General features: G+C 45.1%; 1 protein-coding gene across 3 annotated transcripts in view; it reads left to right on the top strand.

The window, feature by feature from the left end:
- ZFAND6 (zinc finger AN1-type containing 6) overlaps window positions 1–13,829 on the top strand; it is a 42,960-nt gene that overhangs the window by 11,587 nt on the left and 17,544 nt on the right. Inside the window, exon 1 of one of the 3 annotated variants that reach the window (XM_003209518.4) lies at window positions 233–332. The exons of 1 other annotated variant lie outside the window; for it this stretch is intronic. The gene's annotated coding sequence lies outside the window, so the exon portion shown is untranslated. Of the gene's footprint in view, window positions 1–232; window positions 333–10,121; window positions 10,127–13,829 lie in introns of those variants that run through there. One more of the 3 variants, XM_010717469.3, reaches the window with a different exon arrangement.

Raw genomic sequence — 13,829 nt, 5'->3', positions numbered from 1 at the left:
CGGAGGGGCGACGCCGTGCCTCGCGTGGGGTCTCCGGCGGAGCACGCGTGGGGCCGAGCCTCGCGGGGCGCTGCCCCTTTAAGAAGCCGCTCGCCCAGAGTGCTCGGAGCGGGCCAACCTAACCTGCTGGCAAGGAAAAGTTCTTTCTATAATGGATACACGGCCCGGCCAATCGCCGAGCGCAGTCCTGCCGGGGGAGGCGGGGCCTCCTCGCCTCGCCCAATAGCTGTGAGGTAGGCGGGGCGCCGCGGCCAGGCTCGGTTGCTCCGCAGCACAGCTCCAAGTGAAGTTAATCTGGGGTGAAGCGAACAGAAAATTGTGGCGATCCGTGGGTAGGCATTTTCCCCTTCTAATCGCGTCGTGTGGCCGCGCTTCGCCCCCCGGGGCGGCGAAGTGCACGCGCGTGGGGCTTTTCTCCATTGTTTTGCTTCCTAATGATGGCAGAACATTAACATTCTGCAGGGAAGCAGAACAAAAGGGCTCTTTAGGCAGGAAATCGGGTGCCGGGCTCAAACTTGCCCGAGTTTCTTTTGTCGCCGGGCGCCTCGCAGCGCGTTGCTCTGCCCGGGAAGGTCGAGCCGTGCGGGCAGAGCGTGGATTCGGAAATACCGGGGGCGATGCGCTGTGCCGGAGTTACACAATGTTACGGAGAGGGAGAGCTGGGTTTTAGCCCCAACTTCGCTCGTTCTGATGAGATTGGAGCTAACGAACGATGACAGCTGCGATTGGATTATTCAGCGATAGCGTTTGCTCCGAGCCGTTTGTCTCCAATTGTCCATTGTTACAGCACGGCAGACCGCTCTGCTGCCGGCTGTGCTCGGCGAGAGGAATGTCGCTCAGAACAAAGATACGTACAACTCCATGCGAGGCACGGCGATTTTTTTTTCTCTTCTCCTTTTTAATCAGCTTTGGCTGGGGCCGTCGGAGCACGCACGGGCAGGGAACGTCTCTTGCCCTTCCAGCAGGCTTCCCTTCGGGGCCCTGAGAGCCCTGCATCGCCCGGTGACAGCGGGTGTCTGCTTAGAGGGAGGATTATTTTTAGTCTCTTGTCCCAGACGTGGCGTTTAAGGCCCTTCCCAACACTATTTTTAGCGATACTTTATGCATCGGAGGGACGTTGAGGAGCAGGATGAGCCCAGTGTGCCAGGGTGGCATGGGACAGGGCTGGGAGGGAGGGGAGCAGGAAGTGCGAGCCAGGAAGTCGGGGCTGCGGTGAGAGGGCCGTGAATCGCCGTCCTTCTGGTCTCTCTGACAAGTGTGTTGGATGAGGCCACGTACAGAACAATGCTTTCAAAGGGGTCAGCCTGTTTTCTTGCTTCCCTAAATATTTCCTGTCCTTTTTTTTTTCTTTTTACAAAACCGCTTGTCTGTGCCCAGCTCCTCCTGGGAGTCGGAAAGCGATACGCGTGGCCCTAATACTTGTTGAGCCTCAGTGAAGAGTTTGGTGGGATTTGTGTGACTAATCGAGATAAGAGAACGGCTGTGGAAAGCCATAGTTGAATCTTGCACTGTGCAAAGTGTGGTTGTTAAAGCGTCCCTCACGCTTTCGGTTTCGCACTGAGCCCTTTTGCTTTCTCCCAAAGCGATGGGTACGGATTGCTTTTTTGAAACTACATCAAAGCATCCTGATGTGGTGGCGTCTTGCTGGCTTGAAGGTCTGAATTGCCATCTTCTATCTGCTTACAGCGTTTTTAATGCTGGAGGTCATATTTATACCTTGGAAATACTATAGAATGAGCAGTGACTATATGCACTCAAGGGGTGAGCCAGTTCTCTGGTCTAAAGGGAGGTAATTTAGAAAGGGGTGTATATATAAGTTTGATTAGAATCATAGAATGTCCCAGCTTGGAAGGGACCCATAAGGATAATTGAGTCCAACTCCTACCTGGGGTTTGAGTAATTTCTTAATTTAAAACTGACACTGGGCCAAGTGGATGGGTTTCATGTCTCAGGTGGGGGCAAGAACAATAAAACAGTTTCCTTCCATCTCTGTAAATGGATGCTATGTGTATGTGAGTTACACTTGTTAAACTGAAGTAAATTCAAGTGTTTGGCCAAAGGCTGAGAGTCAGAACAAGGCTGCATCCATCAGGCAGACTTTTGGCTCATGGTGCTTGGTGTCTGAGGAGCCATTCTTCTCTGGTCCCCTCTACCTCTCAACTTAGTTAGGGAAGACACGTTATCTGGAATCAATTTGCTGGATTCATTCAGCATAGAAGTGAAGTGCTGGTCTCTCACCACATGTGTGCAGTTCTAATACAGGCTGTTTGTAGAAAGCAAATCTGCCCTGAAGGATCAGTGTACTGCTTTGTTGGCACAGCTGTACAGCTTCTGTATTTGGGCTACAGCATTCAGAGCTGGGGCTGGAGCTGTGCTGTCCCCACGCTGATTGGTTGCTCCAGTGCTCCTTGTTCATAAAACCTTCCCTTGCACGTGCTCCATCTGCACATCTTAAACACTGTGAATGCGCTGTGGGATTTGTCTGTTGCTTGTGCATCCCGTTCTGGCACATCTCTGATGTAAGAGATTCTTAGAGTGATTGTAAAGCCATGTACAAATTGCAGGGCCTGTTATCCTGTTGGCAATGCAGAGAAGGACTGTTCTCACCAGTTCCCAGTGCTTTGGGGTGGGTGGCTCTCTGCAGGGTCACCCCATGTTCTGCTTCTGGCTAACACGACTTAGTGAAGGTCGTGCACCTCCCATGGGATGATCTTTGTAAACCAAGCCCTGCAGCCTTAGGCAGTGGGCCTGTCCTGCAAACAGCAGCTGGGCTCAGGGTCCCTGTTGGGCTTATGGTCCCTGCTGAGTGCCTTCTGCTCCCTGCCAGAGTGGTCCTGTGGGTGCTGCTGGCAGAGCCAGCTACACTCACTTGCATTGCTTTAAATGAGTGGCCTGAGCCAAGCAGGCTGGCTGTGCTTCCCTCTTCTTTTTCCCCCTATTCCCAGAGTGGTTTAGTGATCATTTCTGTTAATTGCTTTGTGCCTAAGGCAGAAAAGGGGTGGGAGGGGGGAATAATGTCATCTTAGAACACTTCAGCCCTACCTGCAAAAAATAAAATAATAATAAAAAAAAAAACCAACATCTGTCCCTGGTTTCAGGCGTGGGGCTGTGCTCGCTCAATAGCTGGCTGTTTGTAGGAAGGATGTGGAGCTGATACTTGTAGCTGGGGTGTTGCAGAGAGGGCTGGTGCTGGAGGTAAGGCCCCAGACAGGTACAGGGCTCCTCAGGACATGGTCGGCCTCCTGGGTGGGGCAGCTGATGGGGCTGGCCATGTTTACACTGTAATAACGTTTTGTGAAAATAAGCAGTTAATTACACATGACCTACAAAGGAATAAAAATAACCGAGGTCTTTTCTTGCTTTTAAATCCATTTAACAGAGGCATGAAAGGTTTGGGCTTTTTTAAACCTGCTTTTTTTTTCTTTTTTTTTTCTTTTCTTTCGTTTCTTTTTTTTTTTTACCTTTTAGAAATATCAGGAACATTAAGTCTTTCTTCCCTGTTCTTGTTGGATGTCTCAGATGTGTCATAAGCTTCTCAGCCCTTAATTGAAGGGGTGGGGTGATATATTTTTAACAGATCCCTACTTCCAACTGTGTTTATAGGGCTTTTGAGCTAAATCGATTAGCAAAAACAAAGCTGTGACAGTGTAGAAAACAATTTCTTCTCAATGAAGTTGTATTTGCTTGCTTGTTCCGCAGTTGCTGACAGAAGCTCAGGTGTTTGGTTTTTTCCATCAGGAAAGTAACTTTTCTGGCTATTGAATTATGCATTGAGATTAAGTGAGTTAAATCCTAGCGCAATCCATCTTTTGTTAAATTTAGATCAACTTTAGACGATCACTTGAGTATTATTTACACTAAATGCAGAAGTTCACTTGCATATTTCATAAAAATAGTTCCTTTTTGAAGCAACAGTTTCATTAAATGCGTGGTTCTTCCTTTAAGTTAATGGTTCAGCAGCCTTGCAGAAGCCGTTGCTGCCTCTGAGCTGCAGACCACCCCTGCTCAGCCATTCTGTCCTGTCAGGATCCATTTGCGTCACAGCACACTAACCTTCAGGACATGGTATTTGTCAGCCTGAAATGTAATAATCCTGTATCTGTGGCACTGAAGTATAAACAGCACGGCTGCCTTGGCAGGCCCTGGCAGCCACCTGAATGCTTCAACTAGCCCAGGGTTGAAGATGACGCTTTGCTGGCATGTCCTGTGATTCATGGTGCTGATGCATTCTCAGCCATGGGAGGGATTAGGGAAGAAAACAAACTTTGTTATCAAATTAGCGTGGCAGCCTAATAGCAGTACTTTTGAGGGCAGAAGTAAGGTGCTCTCAGCTTGTTTAAATGTTTTGCGTTGAGTGTTTTGGTCTTTTTGTTTGTTTTTTAAACAATGATTTAACTTTTGGCCATTAGCTTAAACAAGGCAGGAGAGCAGACTGTGTGTGCCATCAACTATAAACACTGAATTGGACTGATGAAAGACAAATATTGCATGAGAAAACAGATATTTTCCATTGAAGACTTGAAAGTTTTGGAAATAGGAGACAAGAACCTACAGGCAGATAAGAGACTGCAAAGGAAGCTGAATTTGTCTCTATTTCTGCTATGTAAACTTAAGATGCTTTCCAAAAATGAACACGGAATCAAGACCTTTAGTGCAATTAACATAGAATGATTTCTGTGCAGCAGAACCTCGATCAAGGTAGAAGCAAAGGAACTCGCTGTGTTCTGAGAGTGTTTAAAAAAGAGTGGGGTGAACAACCCCCCAAAGTTTCCAAGTTCAAGTTTGCGGACTCCTTGTGTTGGGACCTGACCGTCCACATATCATAACGGTGTGATGTTCTGTTGGGTACTGGTGCTAAGTCATTGAATGAACTGATTTTATAGGGGCTAGTTAGAACTAGTTATCAACCCAGTATTGTCATCTTGGTGGAAAGTAATTGTTTTAGTGCTTTTTGATATCACAGTGGTTTCATTTTGCCCCTGCAGAAAACAAGTACTGATATGGAAGGACTTACCTAGATGAAGTTTTAGGTAAGAGGCTGGAGAATTGCTCAACTTGTCAATTGCTCAACTGGAGAATTGTTTGGAAATCGGTGTGTTTTGTGGGGGTTGTCTGAAGTATCGTGGAAGAGCAGGAAGGAGGCATTAGTAAGGATGGGTCACGGTGGGTGTGTTATTAGTTATGTAACTGGCTGAGTGTGACCAGCAGAGCTGGGGCTGAGACCAACCCCCAGGTTAAGGAGCATCTGCATTGCTTGCGCAGGCCTCGCAGCCCTGTGTGGATGTTTTGCCTTCCTAAAAAGTCTCGTCAAACTTGGCTCAGTGCTTTGATTCCGCCTGAAAACTCCCGAGTGCAGCAGTAGAATAACTGACTTGCTTTTAAGTTTGTTTTTCTTTTTTGGAGGGGGGAAGGGAGGGTAAACAACCACACTGCCCCTCCCAAGAAACAGAAGAACTGAATAACTCTAATTTCACGCTGCAGTCACTCAGCAGGTTGTTGCCTTCCTGCCCTTGCTTTCTCTAACTTAGTGTCTGTGAGACTTCTGGTTGATTTGGTCTTACTTATTTTGATCTGTCTCTACTGCAACAATTAGCTCGTTCTTCAAAGTCGTGGTGTTAATTTTACCCGTGGTTATTTGGTATGTAAATAAATCCCTGATTAGTTGTTACTTATCCTTCTACCTCGGGTCCCCCACAGCACAATCCTGGTGTTTCAACTGTCAGTCTGTTCTACTGGGGGATGCTTCTGTCCTTCGTGCAGCTGTGACAGTACTTTCTTACACTGTGAAGGCCTGAGGTGAAGAACTTGCTGGAATTTCTTTGCGTGGCCTGGTAGCTCTGTCTGGGGAACTTGCACAGGGTGGTATATATGGTGTGAAACACATTGTCGTGTTGTGGGGTTTCCTTAAGCAGCTTTGGTGTTGTTTGTTACAATAGGTGAAAATCTTCTCTTAAAACGCTGGGTTATGGCATTGAAATTGGTGCTGGTGTTTTTTTGTTTTTTAAGTGAAAGGGATAAAAATATTCTTCAACGGTGGTGGTTCTTTTTTTGTGTTCCCCTTGGGGAAAGGAGTGTGAAACAGGAGGGACTTCTGGGAGATGATGCTGGTGCATTGGACTTGTGTTTTTCAAGCTGCAGCAAGCAGGTGGTACTCATGGAATTAGCCTAATGTAAGGCAGCAGCTGAGGCTGTGGTGCATGTGAATGTGTCTGTAGGTCAAGTTTAAGGGCCTTGGTATTGCTGATCTCTGGGTATTTGTAAGCGTATGCCGTAATAAATGGGAATATATTGTCCTCTTTATCCATTGTTTCCTGATAGAAGTCCCATTGGCCAGTGCTTGTCAGTGGAAGGGAATGAGTGTCGTGATAAAGCCACGCAGCTGTCCAAAATGAGGTTTGGTATCTTGTGAACAGGCTTTGAATCGTACTTTGGAATGGATGAAGAGGGAGCTGGCTTTAGTATGCCAAGCAAACTAATTGAAGTGAGGTCTGGCTTGTTTTCCTTGCTTTTCTATTTCTTTATAAGATGAATTTTCCTTTCTCTGAAAGGTGTTACTCTGTCATGTGTCGATGTATTCCACCAGAGAATACAGTCACTGTGGTAAGGGAAGAAATCAGATGTACTTCAGAAAGTGTTATAGTTCAAAGTGTTTTTAAAAATGTAATTTTCTTATATGCTTAGTGGAAAAAGGGGAAATCCCAAAGCGCAGCTTAACAGCTTGGTCCTTTTGGATACGAGTCCCTCCCTTAATGCTATTTATGGCTGTATTTTTCTATGTAGAATTGTAGAAAGAACTCTGTACAAAGGTACCATCACAACAAATGGGAGGCAGTGGCATCCAGCCATGCTATTTTTAGGCTATTGTGCTCCTAATTTGCTGATCTAAGTGTTCTGGACAGTAAGTGGGAGAGACATTGTACTAGAAATGCACGACCATGTAGTAAAGTCTTGTCTGAAAATGGAGTGAGTAGCAAACTTGCTTGTCAGAAAAGCAGTTTAGTGTTGTACCTGAAGTGAGTATTAGTAAGTAAAAAGGATGCCCTGGTACTTGCAGTGTAAAGACTGCCAGCTTCCAAGCAAGACAGCTCTGGCTCCCATCCTGCTCAGGTTGAGGAACTGAAATGTATGCAGTCTCTTCTGTGTGGTCTTAAAAGTATTAATGAAAACAAAGATTGTCTGTTCTGTGATAGCAGTGAGGGAAAATGCCAGGTGTCATCAATTATGTTTCTTTCAAGAATTCTTAGGTTTTTCCTAAACACTGACAATCTTTCCATCTGAGCAAACAGTGTAGTTCTAGAAACCTTCAGAAGGCAGAATGCCTTACGCTCTGCACGTTGCCAGTTGTTCCTTAACTCCTTGCGTGTTAATGTGACACCGCTTTGCTCACTTAAGGCTGACGCAAGGCAACTTGGTCTTCGTTGTCCCTCTGCCCTCTCGGTGCCACGTGCAGCTTGTGTTTCTCCGTACGCTGTGGCTGGGCAGTGGTGTGGAAGTTTGGTTCCCATATTGATTTGATACTTCCACTTTTTTGCTGTAGAGCACTGCTTCCTTGACTGCCCTGGCACAAAACTGTGGAGCTGCACCAGGAACCAGGCGCAGGAGCAGGAACAGGCCCAGGCTTTTGAAGAGCAAAGTCTTCAAGGCAGATGAGTGCCTGGCACAGCAGCATTGTGTCAGAAGCATCTGAAGCTGATGTAATGCCCCAAATACCCATATCTTTGCATTGGTCACAGGGAAATATGTGTTGTATATACATGTGCTGGCTGCACTTGGCTGTTCGTGTGCTGCAGTGTTTCAAACAGTGTAAGTGACAGCTGAAAGGAAGGTAAGGGAAGACACAGAACTTAATGGTTAGAATGAGTAGTTAGTTGATGTATTCATCCCTTTGTCAGTAAATATGGAGTGATAGATAAATACCAGTTGCCCAGCATGATGCTTACTGATCAGCTGTATTTTCCAGTGTTTTCTGCAGGGTCATTGGTTTTGATATTTGTGTGTTCAGTAGCTTGTTTGGAGACATGTAAGCTGTCTTCTCTTGTGCTTTTTTCCTTAATTATTATTTCAATCACAACAACAACAGAAAGCCTAGAATCACATTAGGGTTAAAGCAAAGTAGCACCTTGGAGTCGTTGGCTAAATTTAACTGCGTTCCAAAAGACCAGGAATGCAGCTTTGCCAAAGGGAATATTATACCTCTTTTGCCAAAAAGTTGTCCCTAAATACCCTCTTTGTTTGGTCAGGTTTTAGCTTTAGGTTAAATTCCCCATCGAACCACAGTAAGAGTATTGTATAATTTTGGACACTTAAATTAGACATAGTGCATAATTCTAAATAGAACAACACGTCGTGCATGGTAATCACAATGTTCTTGGAAGTTAAGCTGAATTCAAGCTGCCCTAGCCAGAAGTGATGATGATCCTTTTATTTATTGACATCCAGGAACCCTCATATTAAAGCAGGACCTCCCTTAGCATTAGGCCCACGTAGAGCTGTAGCATTATAAGCTAATTAAAATTCTACATAGTGCTGTTTACAAAAACAAATTATAATGTGTTTTGTGCTTACTGCCAGTTCTGAGCAACAGGTGTTTTGTTAGCAAGAAGCTGTCTATTTTGGGAAGTTGTGTTAAAGCAGCTTTTATCTCTTCTGGGCTTGATATGCTTAAAATAAGTGAAACATGCTGTATTGAGAAAAGATCACTTCTCTCTGAATCTCAAAGGAAGCGATTACTGAATCCAAGTCTATTCTTTTAATAATTGTATGGGTAATCTTGTAAATGTTTGATCTTCCTTAAGTGTTTTTTATCAGTTTGTAAACCCAGTCCTGTTCTAAAATGGCATCAGTGATAGTTTATGGAGCCACCTTCCTTGTTCATCCATTAAACTTCCATCTGGTGCCCAAAGGGAATATTGGAAATTCTAGAATCCTCTAATTTTACACATCCACTGACTTCTGAAATGGCTGCAGTGCATGATAGCATGGTGGGCTGCACGTAGCTCTGTCCTGCCCGCTTCAGAGCAGCTTTCTCATCTCTTCCAGGACATCTTAAAAGAAGGCATTTCTACAGTTTCAAATAAACACTTTATTTATAGGGCTGTGATTGAAAATATAGAGAGTAGCTTGAGGACTCATGCTGTCTTTGGCCTCAGGCACTTCAATGCCAAAGCTCAGCTGTGAGATAGCACTCCCTGCAGTTTGTGCTGGGGCAGAGAGGAGCCCATCAGCAGTGCCTGATGTGGTGCAGCTGTGACTCGTGTGAGTTGGGAAGTAATTGCTGAGATGGTTTGCTGTTCTCATGGGTGTAACTCCTGGATCTTTATTGCTTTCGAGCAGAGAGATGCCTGAGCTGCACTACCTAAAATTAATGCTCTTTTCCTAGCAGTGGTGTGTTCTATCACCATTGTGACTTCATGGAAGGTGTCTGTGGCACGCTTGTTGCAGAGCCAGCTTCCCAAAGGGGAAGGCAGGCCTGCAGCCTCCTGCCTTTAATCATGGGAGGGCTGAGCTGAGCAGTGCAGCCTCGTGCCTTGGGAGAAAGGAGCTTTCCTCACCTTTGTCCTGAGTGCTGGTGGTGCTGGGCGTTCCTTGGGCTGCTTCCCGTGCTTCTCACAGCTCGCCCAGATATACCAATGCAAAAGCAGCTTGCAGAAGCATAACATGCTGGCATGCTCTTTTTTGGTTCTCTTTTCCTGGTCGGTAGCACACTTGAAGATTGTCTTCACTTTATGTGAAGCAACTGTGTTATTGTATTGCTCTTTGCGCTTCTAATGTTCAACCAGTTCCCTTCATTAAAGATCCATGTTGTCTCGCTGTAAACAAGTACATGTCTTGCTCTGAGGGCTATCTGCTCTTTTTTCTCTTCAACCCTAGAAGTGATTTTTGTGGTATGTGGGTTTTTGGTTTTGTTTGTTACTTGCATGCAGTTTGACCTCTCCAGAAAGGGCAGCCTTTCAGATAAGCATCACAGGAGAGCACAGAACACGTGGTGGTGTTTCTGAAAGCCTCTGTGTGCTTCTCTGGGCTGGGGTTTCTTGGGGTTGCCTCCAGGTGCATTGTACTATTGGGAGTAATGTGAAGAAACTCTTGGATTCTCAGCCAGAGAAAAACTTTCTTTGAATCTCATCAGGTTTGGGTAATGTCGTGCTCAAGGGCCTGATGCTGGTAATGCTGCACTGTGAGTCTTGGTGAACTAAGAAATCCAACTGCACTTGTTTTAAAACAAACAAGCAAAAAACTATAAGTAAGACATAATAAAAAAAGTAGTACTGAAAATAATAAACCTTGGCATGCTTTAGCACCTTGACTTGAGGTGGCTGTTTTTCTGCTCTAGGAGGAATATTCTTGAAGGTTTTACACAGAGTGCTGCATTGAGCCCTTTTGGTGCTGCAGCACTTACCAGATGTTACCCCAGCATCACGCAGCCAAAGCCAGCAGCTCTGCATGGCAGCTTTCCGGAATTCTGACACTTTCATGAAACTCCTTTTGTCTGTGCTCTGCCTCTTTGAAATCCCATGTAAACAGATTGACTGCTATGAGGAATCACAATGAAACATACCTGGTACTGTGCTTGTTATTTTTAAGGTGCAGTAGTGAACGTCATGGAATTACCCCTTCGCTTGGTATGGCGAAGGTACTAAAGGTTTGGAAATGAAATCAGGAAAATATGCTTTGGCTTCTGCTGTCTGCTCGTAGGTGCAATGGTGTCTGCAAGTAACTTGATGCTTTTGTTTGAGGTGAATGAGAGTTTCAAAGGTGCCTTGCTGTACAGAAGCTCTTCTTTGGCTCTTGTAATCCCTACTTTACAAAGGTTGAATGTGGCCACAAGTAAGTAAAGTAGCATCTATTAATAGTGCATGCAGACAAGCGTGAGAAGCTGAATCCTCATTATCAGTGATCTTCTTGATACCAGTATAGAGTCTGCGTCTTTATTTTTGCCTAGTAAGAGCAAAGGGATTGTAGTGGAATACTTGTCTTGTTCCTCTTGTAACCTTGAGTACAAGAGCAGACAGCTGGAGTTGACAATGTAAACTCTTCCACACTGAGGGCTTTGTCTGTACCAGGTGTTCCTGGCTCCTGCAATGAGGTGACACTGGTTTGTCTTCTGGCTCAGATCAGCTGAGAAAGTTACTGATGCTTCTTCCCTTCCTTTTTTCCCTTCCTTAACACCTGTGCTGTGCTTTCTGTCCACCCTCCATTTCTGAAGCTGCATTATGTGTGATTCTGAGCCATGCAGGCTCTCGGTCTGCTTCCCATCTTAAATGTGGGATATACACTGTGGGGGGGGGGTGTGCTTCCTTGAGGGTCCATACTTTAATTCTTCAGGATCTGACCTCACTGCCTACTTAGATGTAGAAGTGGAGGGAAGAATTCCTATAACTCTTTAATTTTTTGTTTTGTAAAGCTCCTGTTAGGAGCATGTAATAGAAGTGCTTGTTGTCTTTGAGCCTAAAATAAATCGATGCATGAAACAAAAATAAAAAGCTGTTCAACAAGAATAGACTGGAGCATAAGCATAAGTAGATATTAGATGACTTGTCAAATGAGTTGCGAGAACACGTTATGCAAGTCTTTGGTCACTAGTTTGAATATTATGTTTTCAATATGAAGTCATTACATAAATTCTGCTTCAGTAGTTCAAATCGCATCTTAAAGCCACATTCAGCTGTGAGCAGGAAGAGGTTTGGTGGAATCAGCGGAAAGCTTTCGTGCCTGGGATCTCCTGCTGCTGCGGGAGCTGGAGAACTCCTGTGTGCACAAACACGCAGCAGCTGTGTGCTCTGCTGCTACGCAAAGAGGTCACTGCCCTTCCAGATTTGCTTGCATAGTTGGTCCTTAACCATACTCACTTTTTTTTTTAACCCAGAGGATTCTGATGAAACTGGATCAGAGTGTAACTACACATGCAGCTATGCTGGCAAATCTGAACCAGCTGTAGTGTTGTAGGCAGGAATGCCATGTCTGTGTGCAGGCCTGGCCATAAGGACTGAGGCCCCTGCTCAGCTCTGCCAGCTCTCCTTGGGTCTACAGCAAGTAGCTGGGACGGGGCAATGCCTTAAAGCTCCAAGCCGCCGCTCAGTGAATGTGAATTGGAACCTTTTGGGAGAGAGCAGTAGGGTAAAAAACAAAATAACAGGGCCATTTTGTAGCTTGCTGTGTCCTGGGGTTTTGTACCCTGAGCAGAGCCCTGCTTTCAGTGGGGCACCTAAGCAGCTGCTCCCTGTTTCTGTGGCTCCTGCTGTGGTGACCTGTAACAGTCAGCACTTGGGAGGCTTCTGCAGCAAGACTCAGCAGAGCTCTTTTCTTAGGCCTGTATTTGCTATTTATTTGGATAAACCTGGAGAGGAATGCATTTTGCTCTTTGTACCAACGTGCCTTTTCACACGGTGATACAAGTGGTACCAGACATCCGTACCTGTATGTTCTATAAAGTGAAATGTGTTTTTAATCTACACAGCTTTGTATCTTGCTTGTGTTTGGACCTGGGATGAAGCTTTATATGCTTAAGCAGCACCAATGCCTGTTTTTGTTGTTGTGTTTTTTTTTTTGTGTAGTTTCTTCCTTGCTTCTTTAGGACGAGGGGAGATGACCATTAGCACTGGTTTAAATGAACTGTTCCATTATAAATGTGACTGTGGTAAAGGAGGGAATATCTTTAAACACTTGTTTAAAAATTGGAATCAGATCTGAGATGAGAGTATGTTGATACCTGTCAGTGCATTGCTCAGTCTTCCTTGACAGTGAAGAGCACCTTAAACTCAGCTCTCTGCTTTCTCTTGGAGAAGCATTTCCAAAGCTGGCATCAGCGTGGTCCAGACTGCATTTTGGTTGGCTATGCACCTGCTAAAAGATGTCTCAGTATTGACAGCTTTGAGTAAGATGATGTAATTTGCAGTAGGAGAAACTTTAGGATGAGGTGTGAGTAAATGCTGTTGAAATGGACGTGTCAGAATGGGAAGGAGGTGTGAGGACAACTTGAATTCAGGAGATCTTTTCCTTAAGGAGAATGGATGAAAGGAAGGCTGACTGCAGCCTGGCATTTTGGGGCTCCTAAACCTTGTGTGTTTAATCCTACTAGATGCTGCTCTCTGATCTTACTGATTAACATTTCAAGCCTATAAAGCTAGAGTATCAGCTCTTTGAAACGAGTAACACAAACATTTTAATTAAAAAAAAAAAAGAAAGAAAAAACCCAATAGCACAGTATTGTGGTGCCTACTCTGGAGGGAAAGGAGGTTCGTAAGTATTTTGTTACTTTCTTTGTGAATTACTGGGAGAGCTCTCTCTTCTCCCAGAGAACCCAATGTCCAGGGGAATGTAACCAGCTCTCACAAGCCTCAGTTCTGTATGTATTACAATCACTGGTCCCCTTTAAGGTGGTTCTCTGTTGCTTGTTGTGCAAAGTAATTTCCTCTCTGAGGATGTGCAGTAGTGAGAGGGGAACAATTGGACCTGTGCTAGTGGTTGAGATGGTCTGAAAGGGTCGGAAGGAGAGGACTTAGCATGGCGGGACACAGCTCTGCAGGCTTCTTATGACAAGAAACATTTCTGAATTGAGCAGTAATATGAAGTCACTGGAGGTGATCTTAAGTTCAGCAATGTTTAGCTAATACAAAGAGAGGCCATTTCTTCTGTAATCTTCATCAGAGTGGGTGTGTTGGGGCTGTGCTGGTTTAAGGCCCTTTCCCTTTCTACAGTGCTCTTCCCTCATGTTGGTGCTCATGCAGCTGGCTGTGCAGCTATGCTACAGAGCACTGCAGGGAACGTGCCTGAAATATCGTGAAGAGTTTGGATGTTTTGTTGGTTCGTTTTCTTCTTTTTTTTTTTTTTTT

Source organism: Meleagris gallopavo, chromosome 12 (genome assembly GCF_000146605.3).
Source record: "Meleagris gallopavo isolate NT-WF06-2002-E0010 breed Aviagen turkey brand Nicholas breeding stock chromosome 12, Turkey_5.1, whole genome shotgun sequence".
NCBI lineage: Eukaryota > Metazoa > Chordata > Aves > Galliformes > Phasianidae > Meleagris > Meleagris gallopavo.
Note: the sequence above shows the minus strand (reverse complement) of the source record. Positions and strands in the feature narration are given on the sequence as shown.